Here is a 14,702-nt window from a genome sequence, read left to right on the forward strand (position 1 = left end):
GCGGCAAGGAGCGTCAATTTCAAAGCGCGGCTGCCGCCCACATGCTAATGAAGCGCTGAATATGCATTTCAGCGCTTCATTAGTAAACTTCGAAATGGCCATTTGCATGGCCATTTCGAAGTTTGGGGCACGTGTAGACACAGCCTTTGTGTGTTGATGTGCCATGTTTTTTTCCAAAATACCCCCAATTTTGCTGGGAAAATCCTCTTGTGTAGACATAGTCCATGTGTTTTGGTCCTGCTTTGATCATCCAATTAAAATAACAGAACAAGCTTGAAAGCAGAAGAAAGAATTCTGCTTTTATATCCCGTTGGCTACAGTTACACTACAGCAATCTGTCTGCAGAAATTACTGTCAGAAGAAATGTTTCAACAAAATGTCTGTTGACAGATCATGTCTACACACAAGAGTGCATTGATATTTTGATCCATTCTGTCGACAAAGGGGCCCTCAGAGCATGTACGTATCTTCTTTATTGACAGTTTCTGTTGACAAAATGCATTTTGTGTGTGCATGCCCCAGGAGTTTTGTAGCCATTGGGTACTGTAATATCTCTTCCCCTTCAGATCAAGAATTCATCAACACCATTTTTCTCAGTCCTTATTAGCCTAATTTTTTCACAGCTACAATGTTATTGTATAGTTTTGTGACATCATAATTAATTGCTGTGGAGGTGGAGGAGTAATGAAACCCCAAACTCTTCCAGTCGTCCAAGTAGAAACATTTCTTGCATGTCAGCAATCATGGGAAAGGAAATGCAGAAAAAAATACTTGACATTTAAATGCCAGTGTAATCAAATTATACAGTTTTCTAAAACGTGATCAAGTGTAATTGGTGTTAAATTTAAATTGTTTAAATTATACAGTAAATTTGATAATAGCCAGCATACAAGATTGGAGCGTTTTAATGCACTTTTCTAACCTACATTGTCTAGAGGATGGCAGTTGACTTTATTGGTTTTTCAATAAGGATGCCTTGGTCCATTCCTCATTGGTATGAACATTCTTTATCATAGAATCATAGGGCTGGAAGGGACCTGAGGAGGTCATCTAGCCCAGCCCTCTGCTTCAAGCAGGACCAACCCCATCTAATCATCCCAGCCAGGACCTTGTCCATCTGGGACTTAAAAACCTCGAGGGATAGAGAATCCACCACCTCTCTATGCAGTGCTTTCCACTTCTTCACCACCCTCCTGATGGATTTTTTTTCCCAATATCCAATCTACTCTCCCTCTGTAACTTCAGATCATTACTCCTTGTTCTGCCATCTGTCACCACTGAGAACAATTTCTCTCCATCTTCTTTAGAGTTCCCCTTCAGGAAGTTGAAGTCTGCTATTAAATCACCCCTCAGTCTTCTCTTTTGTAAACTAATTAAGCCCAGATCCCTCTGCCTCTCTTCATAGGTCATGTGCTCCAACCCCTTAATCATTTTTGTTGCCTTCTGCTGAACCTGCTTGAGCATATCCACATCCTTTTTATACTGGGGGGGGGGGCCCAAAACTGGACACAATATTCCAGATGTGGCCTCACCAGTGCCAAACAGAGGGAAATAAACAATTCTATACATCTGCTTGTAAGGTGGTTGATCCTGCTTGAAGCTGGGGGCTGGACTAGATGATCTCCTGAGGTCCCTTCCAGCCCTATGATTCTATGATTGTATGATACTCCTCCTCCTAATGCACCCTAATAGCCTTCTTGGCTACAAGGGCACACTGTTTACTCATATCCAGCCTTTCATCCACCATAACCCCTAGGTCGCTTTCCACTGTACTGCTGCTTAGCCAGTTGGTCCCCAGCCTATAACAATGCTTGGGAGTCTTCTGTCCCAGTTGGAGGACTCTACATTTCTTCTTGTTGAACTGCATCAGATTTCTTTTGGCCCAGTCCTCTAATTTATCCAGATCACTCTGTATCCTATCTCTTCCCTCCAACATATCTGCATCTCCCCCTGCTTAGTGTCGTCTGCAAACTTGTTGAGGGTGCAATCCAGTCCCTCATCCAGGTCATTAATAATGATGTTGAACAGCAACTGCCCCAGAACCAAGCCTTGGGGCACTCCTCTTGAAATTGACTGCCATCCAGATATTCAGCCATTGATCACTACCCGTTGGGCCCGACTGTCAAGCCAGCTTTCTATCCATCTTACAGTCCATGGATCCATCATCATCAACAATAATCATGGGCTCAGCATCTGTTGGTGTCTGATGCTTCCCTCACTATTTCCTTCCATCTTTCCCCGTCCCATGTGGAGTGGCTTAGTTTCTGTATATTAGCTCTGCACCAATCTACTATATCGTGTACCCATTCTCTGTGGGTCTGCCTCTTCTATTTGAACCACCCATTCTGCCATATACCAGGGTCTTGATTTTTCATTCATTGTTCATTCTGCAGGTATGCCTAAATAGCTGCTACTTCTGTTGTATAAATTTCTGCAGCAAGTTCTCTTTCGGCTGTATTTTCCTATATAATTCCTCACTGGTGACCTTCTGCATCCATCCTATTCTCAGGATCTTTCTATAACAACTTCTTTCGAAAGATTACCTTCTGTTTGAATTCTTTGTTATTCTCCATGTCTCACATCTGTACAACATGGTGATACACGTTTTCAAGATGCTCAACTTTGTTCCTAAGCTAATGGCTTTGCTTTTCCATCACCTTCAAACTTGCTCTTGCTTTCGCTGTTCTAGATGCTATTTCCTTCTTACAATCTAGATCACATGTTATGTTGCTTCCCAGATATGTGAACTTCTTTACTTTCTCTAGTTTGATCCCATCTACAACAATTTTACTTCCTATTTCCTTATCTCCAAATACCATTGGTTTTGTTTTATCAATATTCATAATCAGTCCATACTGCTTCCCCTCCTCATTTAGCACCTGCACCGTTCTTGCTAGCTTCTCTTAGGCTACGTCTACACGTGAACCCGACATCGAAGTAGCCTATTTCGATGTGGCGACATCGAAATAGGCTATTTCGATGAATAATGTCTACACGTCCTCCAGGGCTGGCAACGTCGATGTTAAACATCGACGTTGCGCAGCACCACATCGAAATAGGCCCTGCGAGGGAATGTCTACACGCCAAAGTAGCACACATCGAAATAAGGGTGCCAGGCACAGCTGCAGACAGGGTCACAGGGCAGACTCAACAGCAAGTCGCTCCCTTAAAGGGCCCCTCCCAGACACACTTTCACTAAACAGTGCAAGATACACAGAGCCGACAACTAGTTGCAGACCCTGTGCATGCAGCATGGATCCCCAGCTGCAGCAGCAGCAGCCAGAAGCCCTGGCCTACGGGCTGCTGCACACGGTGACCATAGAGCCCCGCAAAGGCTGGAGAGAGAGCGTCTCTCAATCCCCCAGCTGATGGCCGCCATGGTGGACCCTGCTATTTTGATGTTGCGGGACGCGGATCGTCTACACGTTCCCTAATTCGATGTTGAACGTCGAAGTAGGGCGCTATTCCCATCCCCTCATGGGGTTAGCGACTTCGACGTCTCGCCGCCTAACGTCGATTTCAACTTCGAAATAGCGCCCAACACATGTAGCCGTGATGGGCGCTATTTCAGAGTTGCCGCCGCTACTTCGAAATAGCGTGCACTTGTAGACACGGCTTTATTGAGGTATTTCTCTGTGCCTGCATTCCCAATCTTCTCTTTGAGTGCTGCTCTGTAACCATTCCCTATTTCTTCCTCACCAAGCCTTGCCATGTCTCTTCTTTTCTTAAATTGTGTCTGATACTTTCTCTTGAGTTTCATCTTGATGTTTGTGACCACTAGACTGTGGTCCATGTCTGTATCCACTTCTTGGAAAGTTTGGCACTGCTGTACTGATGGTACCCATCTTCTTATCAAGATCATATCTATCATGTGCTTGGACTTCCCGTCATTCAGTCATCATGTCCACTTCCTAAAGATCTTTTGTTGGAATCCTATTTTGCAGATCACCAGCTCATGCCCTGTAATAAACTCTAATACATTCTGACCTTGTTCATTTCTTTCTCCATATCCAAACCTTCCCATGACTCTCTCCCAACCTTCATTATCTGTTCTGACCTTCGCGTTCCAATCTTCTCCGATGATCAATGTATCTCACTTTGGTATCTCCTCCAGCGTTTTTGTCATGTCTTTATAGAATAGTTCAATCTCTTCCACTGTACTGTCTGATCTGGGTGCATACACCTGAACAACTGAGACGTTGAAGGGTTTTGCTTCAAGTCTTGCTACCATCATTCTTGCACTCACCGGTTTGTATCCTAACAATGCTCCTCTAGTTTTTTGCTAAGAAGTAATCTGACTCCTGTCTCATCCTTCTTTTCATTCTCTGACCAGATGACTTCGCAACCACACATCTCTCCCAATGCCATCTAACACATCTCCACCGGTCCAAGTATATCACATTGGTACATCTCCATCTCCTTTCAAAGCAACTCTAACTTTCCAGTCATCCACAGACATTCCACATTGCAATTGATAATATATGTGTTAGCTGTAATATTCTTTTGGTGCCAACTCATCGACCAACCCTAATCGTTCGATTGGTGCCATGGACCTAGTTTATTCGGGCAGTGTCCAAGCCAGCATCTTTTATCAGTTGTTTGTACTGGCAAAAGATTTCATTCATATTTTGGTTTCATGATCTGTGCATCAACATTCATCTGACCAGCCCTTCTCCTTTATCCAGGTTTGGGACTGGCATTGAACCCCGAGAGGCTTTGTGACGGAGTTATATTTCTTTTAGCATTTTTGTTATTCAGAACAAAAAGAAAGGAACATCTCTATTTTTACCTTGGAAAAATAGATCACTTTTCCCAAATTGAATTCTGCTTGCCTATACTGAGTGAGATTACGAACAATATGTTACTGAAAAATCAAAAGATTTTCATTGACATTAGACTGAGTTCTAAATACCTGCCAATTTTTATGCAATTTAAATGGAAGCGAATCATGCTCCTGTCTTGACACTGGAACATGGAAATTCATAAATTGTATTAAATTGGCAGGAGTTATAATGCCATTGAGGTCAGAGGAAAATTAAAAAGGGACCAAGAGAAATTAAAAACAGGATTAGAAAATAAAAATTGTATTCATCTTGGAAAATTGTAAGCTCCTCAATATGTTTGCTGGAAGGGAATAAGTCTGGAAAAAAAGTACAGATGATAGTGCACAGCAAATTAGACATAAATTTGCAAGGACATGTAGCAGCTAAAACAAAAGTGCAATATTAGTGTTCAAATACATAGGCATCACAGGACAAGGTGAAATAAGTCTGTATGGTACAGTTTTCAGATCTGGTCTCAACTTTATTAGAGAGAAGCTTAGAATTTGTGGTGGTTCAGATAATGTTGACACAAATGTTTAGAGGGCTTTAAGATATTGAGTGAAAATAAAAGATGAAGGTCCTGATCCAGAAAAACTCTTAAACACATGCTTAACTCCAATTACATGAGTGCTCTCATTGAAATGCATCTCTGAAGGCAGGTCTGCACTACACCACAAGGTTGAATTAAGATATGCAATTCCATCTGTATTAATTATGCAGTTAGAGTTGAATCCATGTACCTTAATTTGGGTTTCCATGTGTTCTTCACTAAGAGAAACATGTAGCACTTCAAAGACTTAACAAAATAATGTATTAGGTAGTGAGCTTTCATGGGACAGACCCACTTCTTCAGAACTATAGCTCTACCAGAACAGACTCAATATATAAAGTGCAGAGGTCCAAAAATTGTTATCAAGGTTGACAAACCAGAAGAATTATCAAGGTTGGCAAATCAGACAGAAGAGCAGAAAGAGTGGGGTTTGGGGTGGGGAAGTTAAGTGTTAGGTCAAATATCAAAGTATGTGAAAGAGTCCTTATAATGGGTGAGGTAATTGCTGTATAATGTGACAGCTCTTCTATCTGATTTGCCAAACTTGATAACAATTTTTTTCTGATTTGTCAACCTTGATAACAATTTTTGGACCTCTGTGCTTTATATATTGGGTCTGTTCTGGTAAGGCTATAGATCTGAAGAAGTGGGCCTGTTCCATGAAAGCTCATCACCTAATAAATTATTTTGTTATTCTTTAAAGTGCTACATGATTGCTTTTTTGTTTTGATAGAATACAGACTAACATGGCTATTTCTCTGTTACTATTCCATTAAGGGAGGTCAACGTGAGACTCGCTCCCGTTGATTTCCTTTTCTCCTAACAAGAGGCAGGCGTACCAACACCAGGGGTTGGGGGGTCAGGAAGGGTGTGTGAGGGAGTGGGTGGGAAAGACACCTGGATGGCTTGCTCCGGATCCCAGAGGAGATCAGCACAGCATGTGGACTGTCCAAAATGGAGCTTTAAATGGGTGTCTGGGCATGCCTGCAGAGCAGCTAGCTGAGTTCAAAAATTGTGAGCAGAGTCACCACTGGAGGGATTATGGACCACTTCTGGAAGCCAGTCACAGCACAGCACACAATGGAAGTATCCACACTGTAGCGCCCCAGTGCTTCAGCTGCTGCACAGACAGCTATATGCTTCTCAGGATGCGTAGCATCTGCAGAGTTATTGAGCACTAGGTGCCTTGCCAGTGTAGTTACAGCCCTGGGAGGTGATTTATTGTGCTATGATTTGCCGGTGTAGACTTGGCCATAGGTCCGTAAATCTACGTGCAAAGTCACCACCTCAGAAGGCAAAACTAAAGTCCTAGCTACAGGTCAGTGTGAGCCTCCTGCTTCCAAACTTCCATTACATTCAGTAAGTTCCATTCAGTGATAGTTTTGCCTGTCAAACTGCAGCATTCATGGAAATAATCCCCAACTATAGAGAAATTGCTGAGGATTTTTTTTAAATTATAAGTAGTTTTTTTTTCCCTTTGACTAAGAAAAGCCTGTGATTAAGTTACTATGTTTAAAATGCTATTTTACGAGAATCAACTGCACAGTTCACAAGAAGCCCTCCCTCTTTAAATAGCACGGATGTTTTAAAAGCAGAAAAAAGGGAAAAGAGCCTATTTTCTCCCTTTTCAAGATAAAAGGAAACAGGAAAGCTGACTTGGGTAGAGAATTAGACCTTTAAAGGATTATTTCTTAAAACAAAATGCAGACTTCTCTTTGTTCTGTTTCATTAAAAAATGGGATGCGGAAGCAGATTTCATAAAAGCTTGCACTCTTTTGTCAGAAGCAAATGCTGCAGAGAAATGCTGTTAATTTTTCTTGTTGTTGTTCCCTGAATTTGAATATAGATTGAAGGAAATTACATATCACATAATGAAATGGATCAGTTCTGAGAGCTGTGTCCAAGTTTTCATGACACACAATGCAAATAAATCATCTAACTAATTGCATCTTCAGATTTGTCCTTTGTTCACTGGGAATCTTGTTCATGCAGATCTGAAGCTTTTATTCGTCATTAGAGTTCAGGGGATGCTCATAGTTTTGTAAGAGTTCAGAGCACCTTTGCTCCTGAATAAGTGTTATACTTTAGGGATGAAATCTTGGCTCTGCTGAAGTCAACGGGAGTTTGCCATTGACTTCAATGGGACCAGTGTTTAACCTTTGGTCTGCAGTATATTTGTGACTGGTCTTTTATTCCTGTTTAGGTTCCTAGCCTGCAAGTATTCACCACAGAGTTGTGAAGGATATCAAATACGAAATTGCAAAACTGCTAACTGTGTCACGTAACCTGTTACTTAAATCTGCCTCTGAACCAGAGGACTGGAGGGATAGAAAAATGCCAATTACAAAAAAAAAAAAAGTCTTCAGAGGTGATCCAGGCAATTGCAGAACAGAAAATCTAACTTCAGTACAGGCAAATTGATGGAAAGCATAGTAAAGAACAAATTGATCAGACACCTAGATAAACATGGTATGTTGGAAAAGAGACAACATGGCCTTTTGAACAGGAAATCCTGGCTCTTCCATTCACTAGAATTCTCTGAAGGTGTCAACAAGGGTTGTGGATGAGGGTGATGCAGCTGACATAGTGAATTTTGACTATCAGAAAGCCTTTTGCCAAGCTCTATCACCAAAGGCTGTTACGCAAAGCTGTCAAGGTATGAGAAGGAAGTCACCTTCATGCCTCAGTTACTTCTTAAAAGATTGTAAGCAAAGGGTAGGAATAAATGGGCAGTTTTCACAGGAGTTAGATTAGATAATGGTGTCCCTAGTGGTCTGTATGGGCACAAGTACTGTGCAACATTCATAAATGATCTGGGAGAGGAGGTGAACAGTGAAATGGAAGAATTTTCAGATGATACAAAGTTACTCAAGATAGTTCATCATAGAATCATAGGGTTGGAAGAGACATCAGGATATTGTAGCCCAATCCCCTGCTCAAAGCAGGACAAATCCCAACTAAATCCCAGAAATGGAGGCCCAGAAATGGACATTATATTCCATATGTGGCCTTGCCTGTGCCTAACTAAGGGGAATATCACTTCCCAAGTTCTGCTGGCAATGCTCCTACTAATGCACCCCAATATACTATTATCCTTCTTGGCTACAAGGGCACATTGTTGATTCTTGTCCAGCTTCTCATGCACTATAATGTTTAGGTCCTTCCCTGCAGAACAGCTACTTAACCAGTCAGTCCCCAACTTCTAACAGTGTTTGGGATTTTTATGTCCTAAATGCAGGACTCTGCACTTGTCCTTGTTAAACGTCATCAGATTTCCTTTGGCCTAGTCTTGCAATTTGTCTAGGTTACTCTGGACCCTGTCTCTACTCTCCAGCATATTTACCTCTTCCCTTATCTGAATGTTATCTGCAATTTCCTGGGGTTGCAATCCACCACCAGTCCAGGATATTAATGACGATGTTGAACAAAACTGGCCCCAGGACCCTCTCTTGGGGTACTTTGCTTGATACTGATTACCAACCAGACACTGAGCCATTGATCACAAACCTTTGAGCCCGACAGTCTTACCAGCTTTCTATCCACATTACCATCCATGTATCCAGTCCATATAACTTGCTAGTAAGAATACTGTGAGAGACAGTGTCAAAAGCTTTGCTAAAGTCCAGGTTTATCAAGTATAAGGTTAAGTCTAATGCTGACTGTGAGAGCTACAAAGGGATATCAGAAAACTGGTGACTGCGTAACAAAATGGCAGATGACATTCATTGCTGATAAATGCAAAGCAATGCATATTGCAAAACATAATCCCAACTGTACATACAAAATTATGGTGGGATATAAATCAGCTTTTATCATTCAAGGAAGAGATCTTGGAGTCATTTGGGATAGTTCTCTGAAAATATCCACTCGTGCAAAAAACTAACAATGATTGAAACCATTAGAAAAAGGATAGATAATGAAACAGAAAATGTCATAATGCCCCTCTATAAATATATGGTATATTCACTCCTTGAATAGTATGTACTTCTGGTCACTTCATATTAAAAAGATATCTTTAAACAGGAAAAAGTGCAGAGAAAGACAAAAAAAGGATTAAGTGTATGGAATAGCTTCCACACAAGGACAGAATAAGAATAGTGACACTCTTCATCTTGCATAGAGATGACTAAAAGGATATATGATAGAGGTCTATAAAATCAGGGATGATGTCAGAAAGTAAACAGGGAAGTACTTATCAGAAGGGGTGAGCACAAGAATCAGGGGTCAGCTAATGAAATTAAGAGTAAGCAAGTTTAAAACAAAGAAAAGGACTTACCTCTTCAAAAAAAGCAGTCAGAGATTGTGGAACATTTTTGCCAGTGGATGTTGGGAAGGCCAGAAAAGAATCAGAAATTCATGGAAGATAGATCTATCAAAGGCTTCTAATCAAGATGGTCAGAGACACAATCCTATGCTCTGGGTATCTCCTGAAAAACAGTGGATGGATCATTGAATAATTGCTCTGTCCTGTTCATTCCCACTGGAGTCAAATTTGCAAATAAATTGCAGCTCAGAGATTTCTTTCTCCATTTGATTTTTGAAATTTATTTGTTTCAGGACTGCAAAGAAATTTCAAATATCAAATGGAGAGCAAAATCTCTGAGCTGCAATTTATTTGCAAATTTGACTCCATTAACCAAGGATTAAACAGAGACTGGGAGTGGCTCACACCTTACAAAAGGAATAGTAACAGAGAGTCTGTTCTGGTCTGGCTGTGGTCTGAAGAAGTGGGTCTGTCCCGCGAAAGCGCACCCAATAAACTATTTTGCTAGTCTTTAAAGTGCTACTTGACTGCTTTTTGTTCTTCAAAAGGAGCTTCTCTGCCCGAGGTGTTAACATCTCCACATTAATCTGACAATGGGCCATATTCCCCCTGTCTTATCTGGCCTGTTTTTTCCTTTCTTCATACACACTACTGATAATAGGCCTTTTCCACCCTGACTGAATAGACCTTGTCAGCTCTGGCCCTCCCTTGTACTGGGACCCCACTCTTTAAATACCCCTCTGAAACCACTCCCCCACTCATGCATCTGATGAAGTGTGTCTTTGCCCAAGAAAGCTTACGCTCCAAAATATCTGTTTGTCTATAAGGTGTCACAGGACTTCTAATTTAGGAGATCACTTTCACAGGTCAATTATTTGTTATTTAATTTACCTTTTTGGCAAAATCTTAATTAAGCCTCTCCCTGCCCACATGTATTATTACTATCCTTTTACTGTATTCTTCAGGTATTTAGGTGAGGGGGCATGCAAAATGAGCCAGGAATTTTCCATGTGCAGAGCAAGCAGCATGTAGGATTGACAACTTTCTAATCACACAAAACTGAAAATCCCATCCTGCCCCCTGTCCCACACCGTCCCAATGCCCTATCCTTTCTCCAAGGCCCCACTCCCCCACTAGTTCCATCTTAGTTTTGCTATTAAATACCCACATCCTACAATGAGCTCCATGTTGGTGGCCCCCAGTGAAATCATTGGTGCTCTGTGTTGGGATAAGCACTGTCCTGCCCAGAGTTCACTTTAGGATCTTGGCCCTGCCTTGCTATGAATGTTCTCTCCACCACTTCCGGACTAAAACTTCTAACTTCCCAAGCCAATGCCAGTAAAATAAACCACGAGCAGAAGTTGTTGTGTGTGGCAGTCACACTGGAGACAACTCCCATGAGGCTTTGAGAAGAAAAGGGGGCTTTTAGGCTAGGCTGGAAGAAGAAGATGGTGGTCTCCTGTTGTTGGAGAGTTAAGGCTGATTAATCAGACTGCGTCAAAGCAAGTGGGAAATTTTATCCCAGTCAGGAACTGCTTTGTGGAGCTGCAGCCTGCTAATAAGAGACACTGTAGGGAAGGGACTTGATCTGTGTCTGGTAAAGTGCTGCAGAGGTCATCTCCAGCTCAGAGGGCCTGGTCTGCCTGTTGCTTTGCCTGGACTGACACACAGAACCCTCACCAAGGTATCTGCAATCCAGTGAGCAACAGGCCCACACCAATGCAAACCAGTAACTGGAACTGTGATAATTAAAAAGTGTACACTCTGTGGTGGGCGAACTGAGAGCAGTGTACAGGCCAGTTATGTTTCATTTATTTGTGTGTATGCTGATAATTCATTTAATTCATATTTAGTCTGCAACCCTGTCTCCTTAAGTTAAGTAAAGGTTTGTTGATTCTTATGTGATCTATTAGACATATACTATTTATAATTGCTGTTTGGGAGTTAAATCCAGATTATAACTGAAATAAATTTCCTGGCAGTTCCAAAGGCACAGCATTAAGTGTGTACAGGGGCCAATCAGGTGGAGGCACTGCCATTTTATGGAGCTTTAGAAATCAGGAGTGAAAAGGGATTCCCAACTATCTGATACCACCACTGGGACACTCAGGATCTCCTTTAATATTGAATCTATCAGGTGCATAGACAGACACACAACTGAGTGCTGCCTGCTTCCAAGTAACCCAAGGAGGAGAGAAAAGGGGTTACATGAGGATATTTTTTCAAACGTTCAGAAACATTTAGTTTTTCTCTTGAGAGTTACTTTATGGGCTGCTAAGAAAAATGCATTAAAAAGAAAATAACATGAAATGTGTTGAGTTTTCTAGAGTTTGGGTTTCTGCCTCAATGAGAATAAAATCTGGATGACATGCACAATTGAAAGGTCCTCTAAGCATCTTGCCTTTACATGCATAACTTCTGAAAAATACAAAGAGCTATATACACTGCCAAAATTAAAGAAAGGAGATGCACAAACAGTACACTGAGGTTCTTGAAGAACCAGTAATCCTTCTTTCTTTTCTTATGCTCTCTATCTGCCTCTGCCTTAAGCACAGGATGCCCCTGGGTCCCCCGGAAGGGCAGTCAAGCTTTCTTGCTCACCGAAGAGTTCCACTGAAATCAGGGCATACTTAGATGCATTCCCACAGGAAATACACTCAGCTGCTCCCACGCCACAGGGCCTGCCATCTCTCATTGTTCTAGTCCAGGTCAGCTAACTCAGGCTTGTGCTCTGGGGCTGCAAAATTGCTGTGTAGATGGGCTGGAGCACAAGTTCTGGGATCCTGTGAAGTTGGAGGGTTCCAAAGGTCAGGCTGCAGTGATTTTTAGTATTGCAGCCCAAGTCCCACAGCCTCAGTTGATTGACCCGGTCTAGCTGTGGTCATGCCATGAAACTTTTATTGCTATGTAGACATACCCTTAAGAGCATTCTCTTTATTTTCTCTGTCGCTTCATCTACACTAGCAGGTTCTTTTAGAAAAGGGGTCCTGTTTTTGAAAGAATACAGGAAGTGTCTACACACAAAATGCACTCTTTCAATCCAAAATTGAAAGAATGCAGCTCTTCTTCCAGAAGTCCTCTTCCCAGATCAGGCAGAGCACCCTCTTTCAAAAACTTCTTTCATAAGAAAGTATGTGTAGGCACTCCATGGGCCTTTTTTTCCAAAGAACAGTCCTCATGGCACCAGATTTTTCAATACCTGGTCCATTCTTTTGAAAGAGCAGGGGCTGTATAGACTCTATTGAAAGAGCAGATCACTTTTTCAATCCACTTTTTTGTGTGTAGACACACTCTTTAGAAAGAATTTTCTTAGAAGAGATCTTCTGGAAAATGTTGTTTTGAAGGATCTCTGTAGTATAGCTGCAGCCCGTGATGGGAGAATTGAGGATGATCTTGGGCTGTGCTTTCTCTTGCTTATGGTAAAGGGCCAGTGCTGTGATGTTTCAGGAACAAGTGATTCAGCCTTCTTTGTTTCCCCACTTGGGACAGACATCTCCTCCTTGTCTAGTGACAGCTGCTGATCACACTCTGACCCTTTCAAGTCAGCCTAGTGGACGGAGTGTCTTAAGTGTCATAGATTCAATAAAATTAACATTGCAGCTGGAGTCTCTGCTTCAGTGCTGGACCAGTTGTCACAGCCTCACCAGCCTTCATTTCTGTCTGTGAAAATGGGGACTGCCAACATCACAGCTAGATGGGCCCTACAGCATCTCTTTGAACACTTTGCTGCTGGTTGGATTGGGATTCAGGTAAAACAGAAGCAGGGATGTCAAGGAAAGATTGCTGTTTGTGGCCTAAATGTCACTGTGCCTCAGTGGGTCACAGATGAGAGTGCCAAATTCAGGACAGGCCTCTGAGAAACAGGTTAGACTCACATCAAAACTGGCGGTTAGTCTATCAATATAGAATTTACCAAACCAGTAACATAAATGAGCTTCTGTATCACAACACTGGCTAAGAACAAGTCAAAACCACGCTACACTTAGGCATTCCAGCTGTTGTCCCACCACAAGACAATGGGACATTAAGATAAGTGGTTACTTCAGTGAGTTTTAATCCTCTGAAGTGCTTGAACACCTCCTAGCTTGATATCATTTGCAAATATTATGGGAAGTTATTCACTCCATTATCCAAGTCATTAATGAAAATACTGAATAGGGTCCAACCCACTACTTACCCCAGAGAAGCCCACTAGATATGGCCTCCCAGTTTGACAGTTCGCCATTAATAACTACTCTTTGAGTACATTCTTTCCACAAGTTGTGCACCCGCCTCACAGTAATTTCATCTAGAGCACATTTTCCTCATTTGCTTAGGAAAATATGTGATCCTCTGTCAAGAGTTTTACAAAAATCAACACATATCAAGTCTACCCCTTCTTCCCAGCCACCAGGCCAGTACTCTTACCAAAGAAGAAAATTAAGTTGATTTATTATGATTTGTGTATGATCTGTTCTGTCTATTCCTTATAATCAACCTTATTATTCTTTAGGTGCTTTCAAAATGACTTTTTAAAAATTTGTTCCAGTATCTTTTCAGGAATCAAAGTTAGACTAACTGATACACAATTTCCCAGGCTCTGTTTGTTCCTATTTTTTAAAATATGTTTGCCCTTTTCCTCAATGGGAGCATTCATGGATTAAGTTTCTATTCAACATATGTAAGGGTGAAATTAATGCAGAGAAGTATTCTGTTTAGGGAGAAGGGGCATGATAGTCCTAAATAGTTTCATTTGATAATGTGCATATTGCATTTCTGGTTACGATTATTTTTTTTTTACCAGCAGACACTTCTGAAAAGGACAACCTCTTTTTCCATTTAAAATAAAAGCTCAGAGTTGCCTAAATAACTGACATAAATCAGTGAAAACTTTAGATAGAATAGCATGTAGTTTGTACTAACAAGCACATCATTCACAACATCAGATACTGCAGACAGACTTTTTGAATGCAAAATATTAATTTGTTATTTAATTCATCCATGCTCTTTTAATTAGCACAAAAAGCCAGACAGTATAATTTAAAATCATCTGTATCCAAAAGGGTTACCAAATAAATATGATTTT

General features: G+C 41.3%; 1 protein-coding gene across 3 annotated transcripts in view; it reads left to right on the plus strand.

Annotated features, from left to right (window-relative positions):
* The window catches only part of GRIA4 (glutamate ionotropic receptor AMPA type subunit 4), a 316,531-nt gene that overhangs the window by 79,245 nt on the left and 222,584 nt on the right, over positions 1–14,702 (plus strand). The gene's annotated exons all lie outside the window — the stretch shown is intronic.

Source organism: Carettochelys insculpta, chromosome 1, assembly GCF_033958435.1.
Source record: "Carettochelys insculpta isolate YL-2023 chromosome 1, ASM3395843v1, whole genome shotgun sequence".
Classification (NCBI taxonomy): domain Eukaryota; kingdom Metazoa; phylum Chordata; order Testudines; family Carettochelyidae; genus Carettochelys; species Carettochelys insculpta.